Consider the following 13202-nt stretch of genomic DNA (forward strand, 5'->3'; position numbering starts at 1 on the left):
TCTGTGTCTCCACCTAAGATGTTTGCCTAGGTCTGTAGTGTTCTCCCAGGTTAAAAAAGGAAAGCTAAAGGGAAAGACTGTCAAAGTGCCACTCCGAGGTACAGACACATTGGTGCATGCTATAGCTGAGGTCTTGTCTAGGCTTCATATTGTCTGTTGCCCTCATGGCAAACTCGGTCTACAAAAGTGGGGTAGGGACTAGAAATTCTCCAAAGCCGGGCAGTCTTTATTTCTTGTCTCCTTTCTCTGTTTGTGTGGGAGCAACTCATCTGAGACTGAGCTTTCAGGCAAAAATATCTTTATTTAAATAGTTGCCTGAGCTCCCCAATGCACCTGCCAGGAAAGGGCAGTGACCAAAAGGCACTGATTTTTCTGTGTTTAGGCCATGGTGCAATTAACTGAACAGAGAAAAATAGATTTCCACAGTGAAAATTTTCTTCCCGCAGACTGAAGACTAGTCTTGGGATACATCTGGGAACTAGTCAGTTTTTTGACCCGAGCTGTTAGTCTAAAGTTTTAAGTTCAAATTTCAAAATTCTCAGAAAAGCACTTCAGATCAGAGAATTGGCAAGTCTAGGTCTTCCTGCCTGCTAGGAAGAAAAAAGCTGGTGGCGTCCTTACAATGCACAGAATTTCCCTCCTGCATGTGATGTCTCATACTGCTTTCAGTCTACTAGTAGCCTAAAATACCACTATAATAAACCCAGAGGCCCTAACATGAGAAAAAAAAATAGACGGATTCCAGCTGAGAGGCTTGGATATAAGAACAGCCTAGCATGTGCTAGCCAAGTGCAAGTAACTGTAGTCTTGTAATGATCTGTGAAATCTGTTTCAACTCCTGTGAGTTCTCTTTAATACTGCAGACTCTCATTGTATGTGTCAGACTCCAAACAGTAAATTGACTGAAGCTTTTGTCTATCCAGGTATCTTCATCTGCATAGAAGTAGAAAGTGTTACAGGGCTAACAGGAGAAGGCTGCGAGTCCCTGATGATCGCTGATTCATGTGGAATCACCACTGGATGAAGTAACTGGCAGCTCTGTGGAAGAGACAGCCTGGCCAAGAGTACCAGTAACTAATCAATTAGTCACCTGGCAAAGCAAAACAGGGGATTGTTTGTCAAGAGGAGTTGGAATTTATTTTTTCAAGGGCTTACGGCTGGTTGTTTTGGACTGGAGAAATGACAGAAAAGGAACAAGACATGGAAGAAAAAAACACACCAAAGTAGTAAAACTTGGAGGATTTTGACCAATCCTTTAAAAACACTGCACAAGAAGCAAATAAAACCTGCCCCAAACATCTGAAGAAGTTAGGAAAATGAAGCAGGGAAAGGCACATAGGCATTCTGCCTTTCTGTCGCATCTTCTGTGAGTTCTTTTCCAGGTTCATGGTTCAGGTTCAATAGGACGAGGTCTCTTGTTCCACATGGCCCTCTGAACTGAACTTGCAGACTAGTCAACATATGTGACGCCATGGGCAGCTGTTGCCAAGGCTTCGGCTATATAGTGCGCACATCCCCATTGCCCCTGAGAGTATTTGCCCCGTTTGCCTTCTGTGCCCTGTTTCAAAGCCCACACTGGCAGCACTCATATTTTCTCTACTAGCCAAAAAGTTTGTAGTGGCTTTTCAGGGCACTCAAAGTAGCGGAAGACACTAGAGAAATCAATACTCTAATTGAGAAACATATGCCTTTGTAACAAGAACTGTGAGGCTCAGCCCCCTCTGTGGGTCACACACCAAGGACCTAGTGCCACATACAGCATGCTGAAATCCTAGCCAAGCTTCTTTCCATCCCAAATGAGTGGCAACAGCACAGAGAGGAGGCTCAACACAGCTTCAGGAGAATGCACCACATCCCTCTCCATCTTCTCCCCGAAATGGTGAGGCCTTTCATTCACCTGGTACAGTGTGGTTCCAGTAGTGTGTGAGGTACCAAAGCCATGGAGCTGCAACAGCAGATAAGAAAAAACCTGTCTTTGCTCCCCCTCTGGCAGATCCATGCCTATATACTGAAGTGTCAGAATTGGCTCTCTTGTGGGAATCACAGAATCACAGAATCACAGAATGGTAGTGGCTGGAAGGGGCCTCTGTGGGTCATCTAGTCCAACCCTCCTGCCAAAGCAGGGTCACCTACAGTAGGCTGTAGAGGACCTTGTCCAGGCGGGTCTTGAATATCTCCAGAGAAAGAGACTCCACAACCTCCCTGGGCAGCTGAGAACCTGGAGGTTTTGGACTTCTCCCATAATCCATCCAGCTGGAACATGCTTATCATTATTGTCTCTGCATTGCTCCTTCTGTTACTTTAGAATCAATCTATTCTCATTTATGTCGTTTTCAGAAATATGAAGTGGGGGCGGGGGAAGTAAGCATATTGGTGACAAACTCTTTCTAAGCTGCCAACACCATGAAAAACGATTTAGCTGAGCGAATCCCAACTACTTTCTGCATTCACAGCACAGATGCAGAGTTAATGTAAGCCTTTTCAAAACCTGACACTGTTTCAATAAATGTGCACCAGGTATAATATACATGTATTGCATTTATAATTTGAGCTACTGTCCTTACCTATTAAGTATAAACCACATCTCAGTGAAGCTAATACAGCCTGAAATTTGGATAATGCTCTTAATTGTTAACGGATGCATTTTAAAAATAGATCTGCTTCCACTAAGATACTTCTTAGAGCCCCACAGAAACTCCAAAGTGTATCTGGACTGGTAGTGGGAGAGAATGATTTCCTTCCAGAGTGTCGGTTCAAATCCAGTCCAGACTGGTAGTAACCTGAAACTGTTGTCTTCTGGAAGTGATGTGATCGCTTGACTCCCTATGGACAAAAGTGCCCATTAGAAATATGCAACAGCTGGCATAAATCGGCTTCTTGCTGGCACTTGCAAGAGCAAGACAGGGGAAAGTGTATGGTTGAAATTTAAATGATTCCTCCCTCGAGGTGGTCTGGCCAGCACGGGTAGAGGCACTTTAATTGGAAAGGGAAATTTGAACTTTGTGCTTGGTGGGTGAATAAATGGAAGGCTTCGGTCTGTAGGACTGTTAGATTGGTAGCTTTCACAAACACTCAAATCAAATACGACAACTGAGTGGAAGAAATTAAGATGTAAATATCCAGGAGCCAGTGCCAAGCCCAGTGAAATCAGAAAACAGATTTGCACTATTTTGGTTCTGTGCCTCAAAATATATCAATACATCAAGATCTTGTTGCCTATAAAGATGGTTTGTCATGTTTTAAAAAAGGTGCAAAGAACCTCAAATTTTTATCCTGTGATCTGCCAACAAAACAGAAAAAAAAGACACAAAAAATGGCTTCTCCTGTAAAAAATTAGATATTTATGTAGAGAGGGGTTAATTGGACACTACTATTGCTATCAAGAGAAATTTGTCTCTGCTGAATGTGAGCACTTTTCTGAGAATTATAAGAAGCCCACTCCTGTATCTAGTCTGTCTACTTACTGATGAGTCATGTCAGTGAGGCAATTTATAGGGCCCTCAAAGTGACCAGCGGACAATTCATTGAAAACAAATATGAGGTGTTCCATAAGTTTATCCTGAACTCTTTTTAAATGCAATAGTCGAGACACATAGCAGCAGAATCTAAACATGTTGAACCTCCTGAGCTTGTAAGCAAATGAAGCTATTGCTTTCTGGGCTGGTTTGTCCACTGCAGAAGCTCTGACTCCGGCAGGGTTGGCCACTAGTACTAGGCTTCTCTGTCACCCAGGGCACCTGATGGCCTGGGAAGGCGAGCTGCTAGTCGTGGACAGCTGCTGTAGCCTAATGCATGTAGTCTGTACTCCTGACTGTCAATATGGGAAGCACCAGCTGTAAGGAAACATAAATTGTAGAGTTGATTTGGTTTTGCATATCAAATATGTGCAGCATATTATTTATAGATTCCGTTAATTAATCCTGATGAAATCATAATGAAAAGAACACTAACACTAATAGGTTTGGATGAGATGAAATTTCAGACCTTCCTGACATTCTAATTTGTGGCACATACCATATTAAAAAATAACCAACCAGCTTCCCCCTTGCAATACAAGCATTAGCTTCCCCAAAGGTAAAACAGAAGGTCAGCTTAGAAGTCCCATTTTCTACAATGAACAGCAGTGCTTTAAATGACATAGAACAGCATGCAAGTATTAGAGCTATTGTTTTCATAAAGCTATTCTGCTAGTGACTATTCATAGCCACCCTTTGGCACGTGATTCCATTCCCAAGCAGCTTTTCAATTTAGGTTTCCATAGACTACGGTTTGACTGAGTAGCTAGAAGAATTCATGCATGTACATTACAAAGTTTCATTATCCATTTTTTTTATTAATAGCATTCCTTACAGGATATGTTCTGTGACTGGGCCCAGATGGCATTATTTGCACTTCTTGGCTAATAAGGGTTCTCCACAGAGAGATCGCAGGGTTGCACAAAGTTACATCTTTTTATGAAGGCTCGGGAGAAGGCAGCTTTTGATAGCAAGCAGTTGGACCCTCGTCAAAGTTGCCCTGGTAGCATCAGTGGCTGTTCAGAGTATGAACTAATACCTCTTCTGGGCTGGTCCCAAGCTGGTCACTGACTGCCACGGGAGGCCCCTGGATACCCACTACAAGCCCCTACACACAAAGCTTGTGAGTAGCTGCTGATGCCAAATGCCAGGATTATACAAACAGAAATAATAATCCAGGGCTGAGTCCAGTCCATAAGACATATTTTTCAGCCAAGTTGGGAACTATTGTGTAATTTGTCAGCCAGACTCTAATACCTTTTTTTTAATCAATCCTTTCCTTCAGGGTGGTAGATAGTTCTAAGTGTCCCTTTTATCTTCTCTCTTTCAAACAAGACCATGTATGTCTATTTAAAATGCAGCTGACAAAATCAAAATGTACCTCAAGCTTTTCGTATCTGCAGATCTGATGCTGTAACACCTCCAGCTGACTAGATAAACTGATGATCGCATCAGAACAAATTTTCAGCAGAAAATGTAGAAGATGCCGTTTCATTATGCAGAGGTAGCGCACTGCTTATTCCAGGAAATTCTGCAGTCTCCTGAAAAAAAAGAAAAGCAATGAAGAAAGCTTGGAATAAAATATCCATCTTTGACTACCGTAGAAGGCAGTCCCCTGGGGTCATATTAAATGGCTCTGAAATGGTCTCCACTTTGCACTTTCTTAAAGTATGCACGAACAGGAGACTTGTATCACAGTTTATCTTTTGTTTTCTTGTGTATTTGTACTCATGGCTTGTGAAGGCCTAAAAATGAGTATGTATGATGCCCAAGTTATATCCATCTGTCACCAGCACTAAAGGCTGCTGCATTTAAATCACTTCAGCATACTGCTTTCACAGTGACTCAGCCCTGACAGGGGCGTCCACCCTGAGGGTGAGAAAATGATTCAGTATTCATTAGTCTACCTTAATGCAGTCTCTCCTCAGTGGGAGAATAGCCAATCATCTGCCTTATCTGTGGCTGTTTCTGTGATTTATCCACTGAGGACTGACCTACAATCAAGAACTTTACTTAAAACCTTTTGACAGGCAGTTAGTTGCCAGTCCAGAGATAAAGCTGCGCTAAATGCACCCATGCTAATTTCAGACTTTGCTTTTCTTTCATTCTGAGAGCTCTCCATAAAGTAAGAACAAAATAAATCAAGTATACTGCTTAGACATGTATGCTTTTTTCATAAATCAGAGATGTTCTGCTTTCTGAAGTGATCTTGTATGGTTTTTTGGGGAAAAAAATATTGAAAGAATGACACTGCTCATCACTTCAGACATGCGTGCCCCAACCCTGTGCAGGATTTCAGGATGCTCTTGTAGTGTAAAATTAAAGCATTAAACACCTTGAGCCTTCTGAGTCAAAACCAAACTTTTTTCATTTGTAAAGGTGGGAGAACAGACTCTGCTTAACTACAGAATGGAGAGGGAGATGGGTCGGATTCCAGCACACCCTTCTCAAATAAACCTGAAGCTGAAACACTTTGAAGACCCCTGCATCAAGAGACAATCTGAAACGCTTTCCAAGTGTGGCTTATTTGATAACAAGACACGAAGAAGGGGAATAGAGTGACAGATATGCCACCCCACCTATATAAACAAGTCTGCTTTCTGTTCTCTGTGCTGATATTTCCTTGCCAAACTTTTCTTGTATTTGTGGGGGAGAAGGGGGAAGAGAGAAAGCAATAAGCTCGTTTTTGTTTTGCTTTGATTAAAGACAGTCCCAAACATGATCTTTTCTTCCAGCCTGGGATATACTGTAGTTTCTGCAATAATATTCACAACAAACATTCTGAATCTCAGTAGATTTTCCCTGGTACATTTACAGAGCCTTTAATTCAGTCAATACCAGACATTTAGTTTCAGTTTAGAGAAGGCAGGACTGAGTGCCTCAGCCCAGAGTGAGGGGAAAATAAGCAGGATGAACCTAGAAGAAGCATCATTTTTAATGTGTCCTTTGGCCTCAGGTAAATTTGCATTCAGAAAGAGGAAAAAATATCACACTTTTTCTTGCCTAAGGGTGAAATTATTGGGCTCCCAGGGAAGCTAGATAGATTTTGAAGATTCAGGTGCTTTCAAATACCTAGTCAATTTATAGATAGCAGTTTTCCATATAATCCCATGATTGAAGAATGAATGAATCTGACAGCCAGCGTTTTGGTAAGGTAAGGATTCAGACTGATTTTTTTCCTATGTCAAATCAGTGTCATTTATTTGGAGAAAAATATCCCTATTCGAACTCAGTTTTCTGCGGTACTCCTGACTTCAAGAGTAAAAGTAGAGGGAGCAGCCCATAATTAATATAAGCATAAACATATTTTGATTTATATTAATCTCTCTCCCTTCTGCCAGGTCCAAGCACTATCAGATGAAGGTAGCATTAGCCATCAGAAAATGCTCAAAAAATTTTGAATGTCGACAGACCACATAAGTTGCGAGATATTTTTCCATTAACCTTTTCTTAAATTCAACACAGAGTTTCCCCTGGCTAAAGAGTAATATGTTTGTTTTGGTGGTTTTTTTTTTTTGGCTTTGAGGTTTATTTGGTGCATAAGAGGACTTCGGGCTGAAGACTAATGGTGGAATTCAGCCCATGTATGTGCACTCTACCAACTCGCTGACATTTGAATCAGTTTTTTTCTGATTGTTACTAAGTGTGATATATTTTAAGTCATTTAGGCTGTTTCCTTTCAACTGATAAAACTTACATTTCGAGTAGCTCTTTTAATTCTTTTGTGTGTAGAAAGTAATTTTCTGTACTGTATCTGATGGAGAACTGGGACTTCCCAATGTCCAGCAGCCAGTACACAATCCAGCACTCATGTCAAAAGGTCTAGTGAAACTTCTTGAAGCCTTGATTCCGATAAAAGCTTTAAAAATCTTATTTAGTAAGAGTTTACTTCTCTGTACAAGCAGTAGATTATTTGTATGCACCTGAATGTTGCCATTTTTAAGACTGCCAGACAAAGCCAGTTATAATGATTTGTATGTCTGGTATGTATTGGTATTTTTGATCCTTCTGCTTTTTAGATAAGCAGATGGGAAATGGATGAATGCTGTGAAGCTGTATGGAAGCATATGAAGCATATGGAAACATAAATAAAGCGGTGTAAAACAATGTGTTTAGCTAGCCTCCAATTTTAACTCCTGCAATCACTACAGCAAAAAGATTGGTAACACTTACTGATTAAGGCTACAAATGCAATAGTCAATCCATAAACTAAGATGAACTATGTAGAAAGGGGATTTTTATTTTACATTAAAAAATATCTAATTGTCAACAATTAAAGCCCTAGTGATATTTGAGTCAAAATCCCCAAACTGAGAAACTCCAAAGACCTTTTATGCATTGCTGAATGGCTTGCCCTTGTTCATATTTAAGTGCAAACATTGCCTTTGATTTTTAAGGTTGGTCAATAACTAAGACTATTAGAGTGCTTCTTGTGTTTGTTTCTCCTTAGGATGACAGAAAGTTATGCACATTTAATTTTTTAAGCCATACAGTAGCAGAAATTCAGTTATGTAGTACCTTTCACAAATGCTTTCTAACACGAATTTCATACGAAAGTTGCTCACACAAAGTTACAGAAATATTTGAAGCTGCTGGTAGTGCAAGGTCAATCTGGAGCAAGAAGCAACACCTAAATTTTTCCTTCATGACTTTCACCGATTTGGAGACTTTTTCTTCTTTACCTGGGAGTCTGGTGTTTTGTTTTGCTTTGGGGGATTTTTGTTTTCATCCTGACAGAAGAAAAACAGACTGTGCTTATTCTACCAACATATGAGTACTGGGATGGAAAAAAGAATTTCAGGAGGAGTTTTAAAGTGTCCTCAAACTAACCTTTACTTTTGTATGTGGGAATTAATTAAACACATGGGCTTTTCCCCAAGTTACCATTTTTTTGTCCAGAGCTGGAATTTATTCAGACTGTTATTTCAGTTTTTATCAATACTGTCTACTTTCTGGACTTCATCCAATGTCCAGTCAAGTTAGCATAATACTGTGGATACTCACCCGTATCAATTAAATTAGGGTCACACATTTTATCCCCCAAACAAGTGGAGTTGTGTGAAATACTTTGCCTCACAAATTACTGCTAAGCCATTTAAAAAAATCTAATTTTTTGGTGCCTCTTCAAGAAAGAAGACAACACTCCAAAGTCTTTCAGGAGATAAAGGAGTATCTGATGTGACATGTCTCCTCTCTTCTTCTGAACATGCATATTTAAATTTCCCTTTCATATTTTACTGAATCCTTCTGCTCATCACCTGACTTCCTAACCTGTCTGTCTGTATAAAATATTAAGGTGGACCATAAAGACTTAGAAGATTTTGCAATACATTATACAATCAATTCTCATGAGTACTTGTTTAGCAGGATTCAACCCTTTTTGCTTTGAACGCTTTCTTTCCTGTTGCTTGGGAGGATGAGGCTTAATTGTGTCATCACAGACAGAAACTGTAAAGTGATTTTGTCATCTAAAAACTGTGAAGGTCAGAAGGCATGTCTGTATTCAAGATAATGTAAAAAGAATATGATGTTAAAAATATAAAAATGATATGATAAAAATAAAGCCAGAGATGTAGAAGTAATGTTACTGTAGCCACTTCTTTTCCTCATAAGAGAAGGATAAAGAGAAATATTGCTCAACCCAAACTCTTCTTCTAAAATAGCAAAATAGAAAATTAAGACAAAAACCAGACCAACAGATTTTTATATATTCAAAACAGTTTTCAGGTCATTCTCTGAGTCCTCTGATCTCACTTCATGAGTGCTAGTAGTAGCAATTATTATCTTACCACTCACGTGAAATACTTTCCTGTGTGAAATCACACCAGCCTGTCGTAGTTTGGCTATGACCGGCAACAAAGGGCCCGCGGCCGCTCTATCGCCCCTCCCCCCACCGGGGTGGGGAGGAGAATGGGAAGAAAAAGGCAAAAACTGGTGGGTCAGGATAAGGACAGTTTAACAGAACAGCAAACGAAGTGAACAGTAACAATGACAATACTGAAAAGAAGAATATACAAAACAAACAGAGGAATGCAGAGAGCAACTCTCACCGCCCAGTGCCCCGCACACTCCAGAGCCGCGACTTCGTCCCCCTGCCCAGCTCCCCCAACCAGAATCCAGCACAGCGGCACATGGTATGGAATACCCTGCTCTGTTTGGCCAGGTGGGGTCAGCCCGCCCGGCTGTCTTCCCTGCTGGCTTCTGGTGAAAATGAACACTGTCCTGGCCAAACGCAGGACAAGCCTTACCTAACTGCTTTCTAAAGAGTATTCCTGTCTAAGAGTGGAAGGGAGGAAACCACTGATGCATCATGACTGCAACTTCATATTATGAAGGATATTCTGGTTTCCCTATGCATGAGTTGCCTCTTGGAGTAAGAAGTTCTGGAATACGCATTAGGTTGCAGATTGGAAAGGATCAGTTCAGAGTGTATTCACTACTATTACATTTACCATAGTTCTAGATATAAATAGCTATCAGTGACTCTCTTAGATGCTTGTAATTTCTTCGTGACTGTTCATAAAAAAGTCTGGTGTTCAGAATTTGACAGGTACTTGATAAGCTTTTCCATTTCCTCTTTGCGAGAGTTTAATTTCCTTTACTTATTTAATTGCTTGTATTTCCAAACTTTCAAAGCCTGTCCTCTTAAAAATGGATTTGCACAAAGAGAAGACAATCACTTCAGCAAATTTTGAATTATCCTGACAGAATGTAAATGTACATTTTTCAAGACTAAACCCAAAAAAGTCTTAGCCTATAGGTGTTCTGTTTAGTGTCTAAATGTTAATAGTTCACCTGCGGCTATAGTTCAGAATTATGGGCGCCCATCAGCAGCTATTTAGTCTTGACAGGACAGAGGAAATTCAGAGTCAAGTCACCTGACACAACTTGACAAACTTCCATGATGTAATACAAATGGGAGCGATCCTTTCATTTCAAGTAATAGAAGCGTTTGAGCATTGTGAAGGCAAAAAATTTTGGATTGACTTGTCTGTGAAGAAGACCTCATTTGCAGCGATGCAGTGTCTGCAGAGCAGAGATGTGGCACAAACAGGGTAAACCAGAGATCTTAACACAGTGGATGAGAGTGTTCTGAATACACGTAGGTTGTCTGCATTTTTTGCTTATTAATTCTCTGTGATAGTGACAGCATATGCTAATAAATGCTAAGAAATCACATGGCTAAATAGCACATCATGGTGATACAAACATACTGATTCTCTTCACTTTGAATTGCTATGGTTACAGTTGGTTACATAGCTGAAACATAACCAAACTGATAATTTCATATTAATGGAGTCAGAGTTGATTTTACATTGTGTACTTTCATTCCCCATGGTAACCATGAATAGGATGTATAACTTTTTTTAAAAAATGAAATTAATTGGATTAGGAACCAGAATTAAGAACCTGAAATGATAGCTTATTGATGTATCTGTATCCTCTGTGTCATAAAAATGAGTCATTGTTTCTGTGATTAGGTGAAGCAGGGATAGGATGTGTTCATGGGTACTCTATTTTATTAAATCTGTTTTTGATATGTAACTCCTATGTACTGAAGAGCCTAACTGGCTTCTGAGGGGGATTTCCATCTCTGAATTTAGATCTTGTACAACCCAGATTACAGCCAGCAGAGATCTGGGAAAAAAGGTAGTTATTCAAACACTTAAAATTAGTTTGAATTTAGACAAAGATCCACTGAACTTTGTGATCCTTGTCGACTCTCTTCTGCAGAATTTTTTTTTTAAATTGAAACTTTGCTACCGTTTACCATTTACCTACACCAGATTTTACATTTCCCCACAACCCAACTGCAGAACAAAAGACCTACCATCATACACATTGTATCATTTTATTAATGATATCTCTAAAGTATGTATGGATAAATAAACTAAAAATAATTACAGTCTCCAGTGCTCTCCTTTCTTTCAGTATGTGTTTCCTTCCACAGCCATCTTTCCACCTTTGACTCCCTCTTCAGGGTTTACATGCTGCTCTTTTGCTGTTATGACTGGCTGTAAATAAAGCAGATCACTATGTTACTTTCAGAAAATATCACCTGTCTTACTGACTTATCGCTCTCAATTTTTACTTCCTACAGAGATGTTTGAATTTACTGCTACTGATCTTGTACATGAAGAAAAACACTTCGGAGGTGGCAGCTAATGTTGGAGCCACAGCCACCACGTCAAAGAGCGCAGCAAACATGGAATTAGGCACCTGCTGGTTTGACTGGGCTGATTTGCATCTATTTTCAGTTCGCTTTGAGTGCCATTTGTCACTGTCTAACCTTGCTATCACAGTTAATCAGGGTGTTCCCACCCTCCTCCCAGACTGACGCTGGCTCCATTGCTCTCCGCCAGGACTCAGTCTGCTGGGAGGGGTGGGAGATGTTCAGATCCCCTCAACTGTGGGAGAGACCTGCCCCACGGCACCTGTGGACCCTGCTGGGGCTGCAGCCGTGCAACACCTGCTCCTGTGTTAACTGCAAGAGCTCTTACACATCGCTGATACAGAAACCACCTTTGACGCAGACTCCCTCCACTGTTAGCAGCCACGCAACCGAGGCAGACCTCCTGCTGTCACACTTACAAACCTCGCACAGAGACCCAGTGGGCTCCTTCTATCTAGCCAACGCTCCTAAGCATGTCCCATATCTGTTGCAGTGGACAAGCAAGAGAGGCTGGTCTCCAGCCTGGTTTTTCCAGAAAGGAGCTCTGTCTTTTCTGCGTGTCGAGGAGCCCACCTGCTCCAGTGCATGTTGCCTTGCTGAAAGCCCAGAACTGCACTGACAGGACCGAGATGGGTGGGAGGAAGCGGTCACACAGCCAGACGTGCTGGTATAACGTGTGAGAGTGTGTGAGCTTCAGGGCCCAGCTGTGACCTCAAACAGAAGGGATTTTATGAGACAACATAAACAGTACACGTTTTCTTGTACAGTGCAGAAATAGGAGCCAGCAGTGCTGCCAGCTATCTATTTCTTCAACATTATTTATGAACACTCTTCTCTCCTCTACTCATTTTTCTCTGATAGCAAGTGACTGTGCAAATGTAAAGTTTGAATAGATGGTCTTACTAAGATTGAAGTTAAGAAATGGAGTTACCTACCTCACTATTACAGTCCTAGACAATGATCTAGTCTTCCTTCTAGAAAAGGAATGTGCCATGCTGTTCTTAAGCTGTCTCTAGACAGGCAATACCACCTGTTTGGCTGCACTGACACTAAAGAAGAGGATTTATCCAACCATGATTTTTTTTTCCAAGTCAATTTTTGCCACCATTCTAGTTCTTGCATTTATTTCCAGTAGAGAAGTAAAATTTGTTACATCTAGAGCAGGAAAGCCCCACCAATAACAGTGAGGAAAATAATGATTATGACAAACATTTAAGTATATGTTGTGTTCTTCACATTTAGAACTATGTTTGTCTAAAAGAACATGACCTCTTCAATTCTTAAAAAGCCTATTTTCTTGACTTTGATTCTTTTACTGTCTGCATTGCACATTATTTTTCTCAAGGAAAGAAGAGCTGCACAGTTTTTTAGAATAGTTTTGATGGCATCTTTGTGTAATAACAAAATCTTTGTTCTTTTTTTTTTCTTTCAGAAACAAGAAAAGGAAAAAAAAAGCCTCCAGGCTTTCTGTGCTCCAATTGGTATATCATTTATATGTTTGCAAAATTTTCCTC

At 40.4% G+C, this 13202-nt stretch overlaps 1 long non-coding RNA gene across 2 annotated transcripts in view; it reads left to right on the plus strand.

Moving 5' to 3' along the window:
* LOC142362305 (uncharacterized) overlaps positions 1–11517 on the plus strand; it is a 79616-nt gene extending 68099 nt beyond the window's left edge. The window contains exons 3-4 of one of the 2 annotated variants that reach the window (XR_012764938.1): positions 924–1879; positions 5895–11487. This is a non-coding gene — a long non-coding RNA (uncharacterized LOC142362305). Of the gene's footprint in view, positions 1–923 lie in introns of both variants that reach the window. The other variant, XR_012764937.1, reaches the window with a different exon arrangement.
* The last annotated feature ends 1685 nt before the right edge of the window (positions 11518–13202 follow it).

This window comes from Opisthocomus hoazin, chromosome 8, assembly GCF_030867145.1.
Source record: "Opisthocomus hoazin isolate bOpiHoa1 chromosome 8, bOpiHoa1.hap1, whole genome shotgun sequence".
NCBI classification, from domain to species: domain Eukaryota; kingdom Metazoa; phylum Chordata; class Aves; order Opisthocomiformes; family Opisthocomidae; genus Opisthocomus; species Opisthocomus hoazin.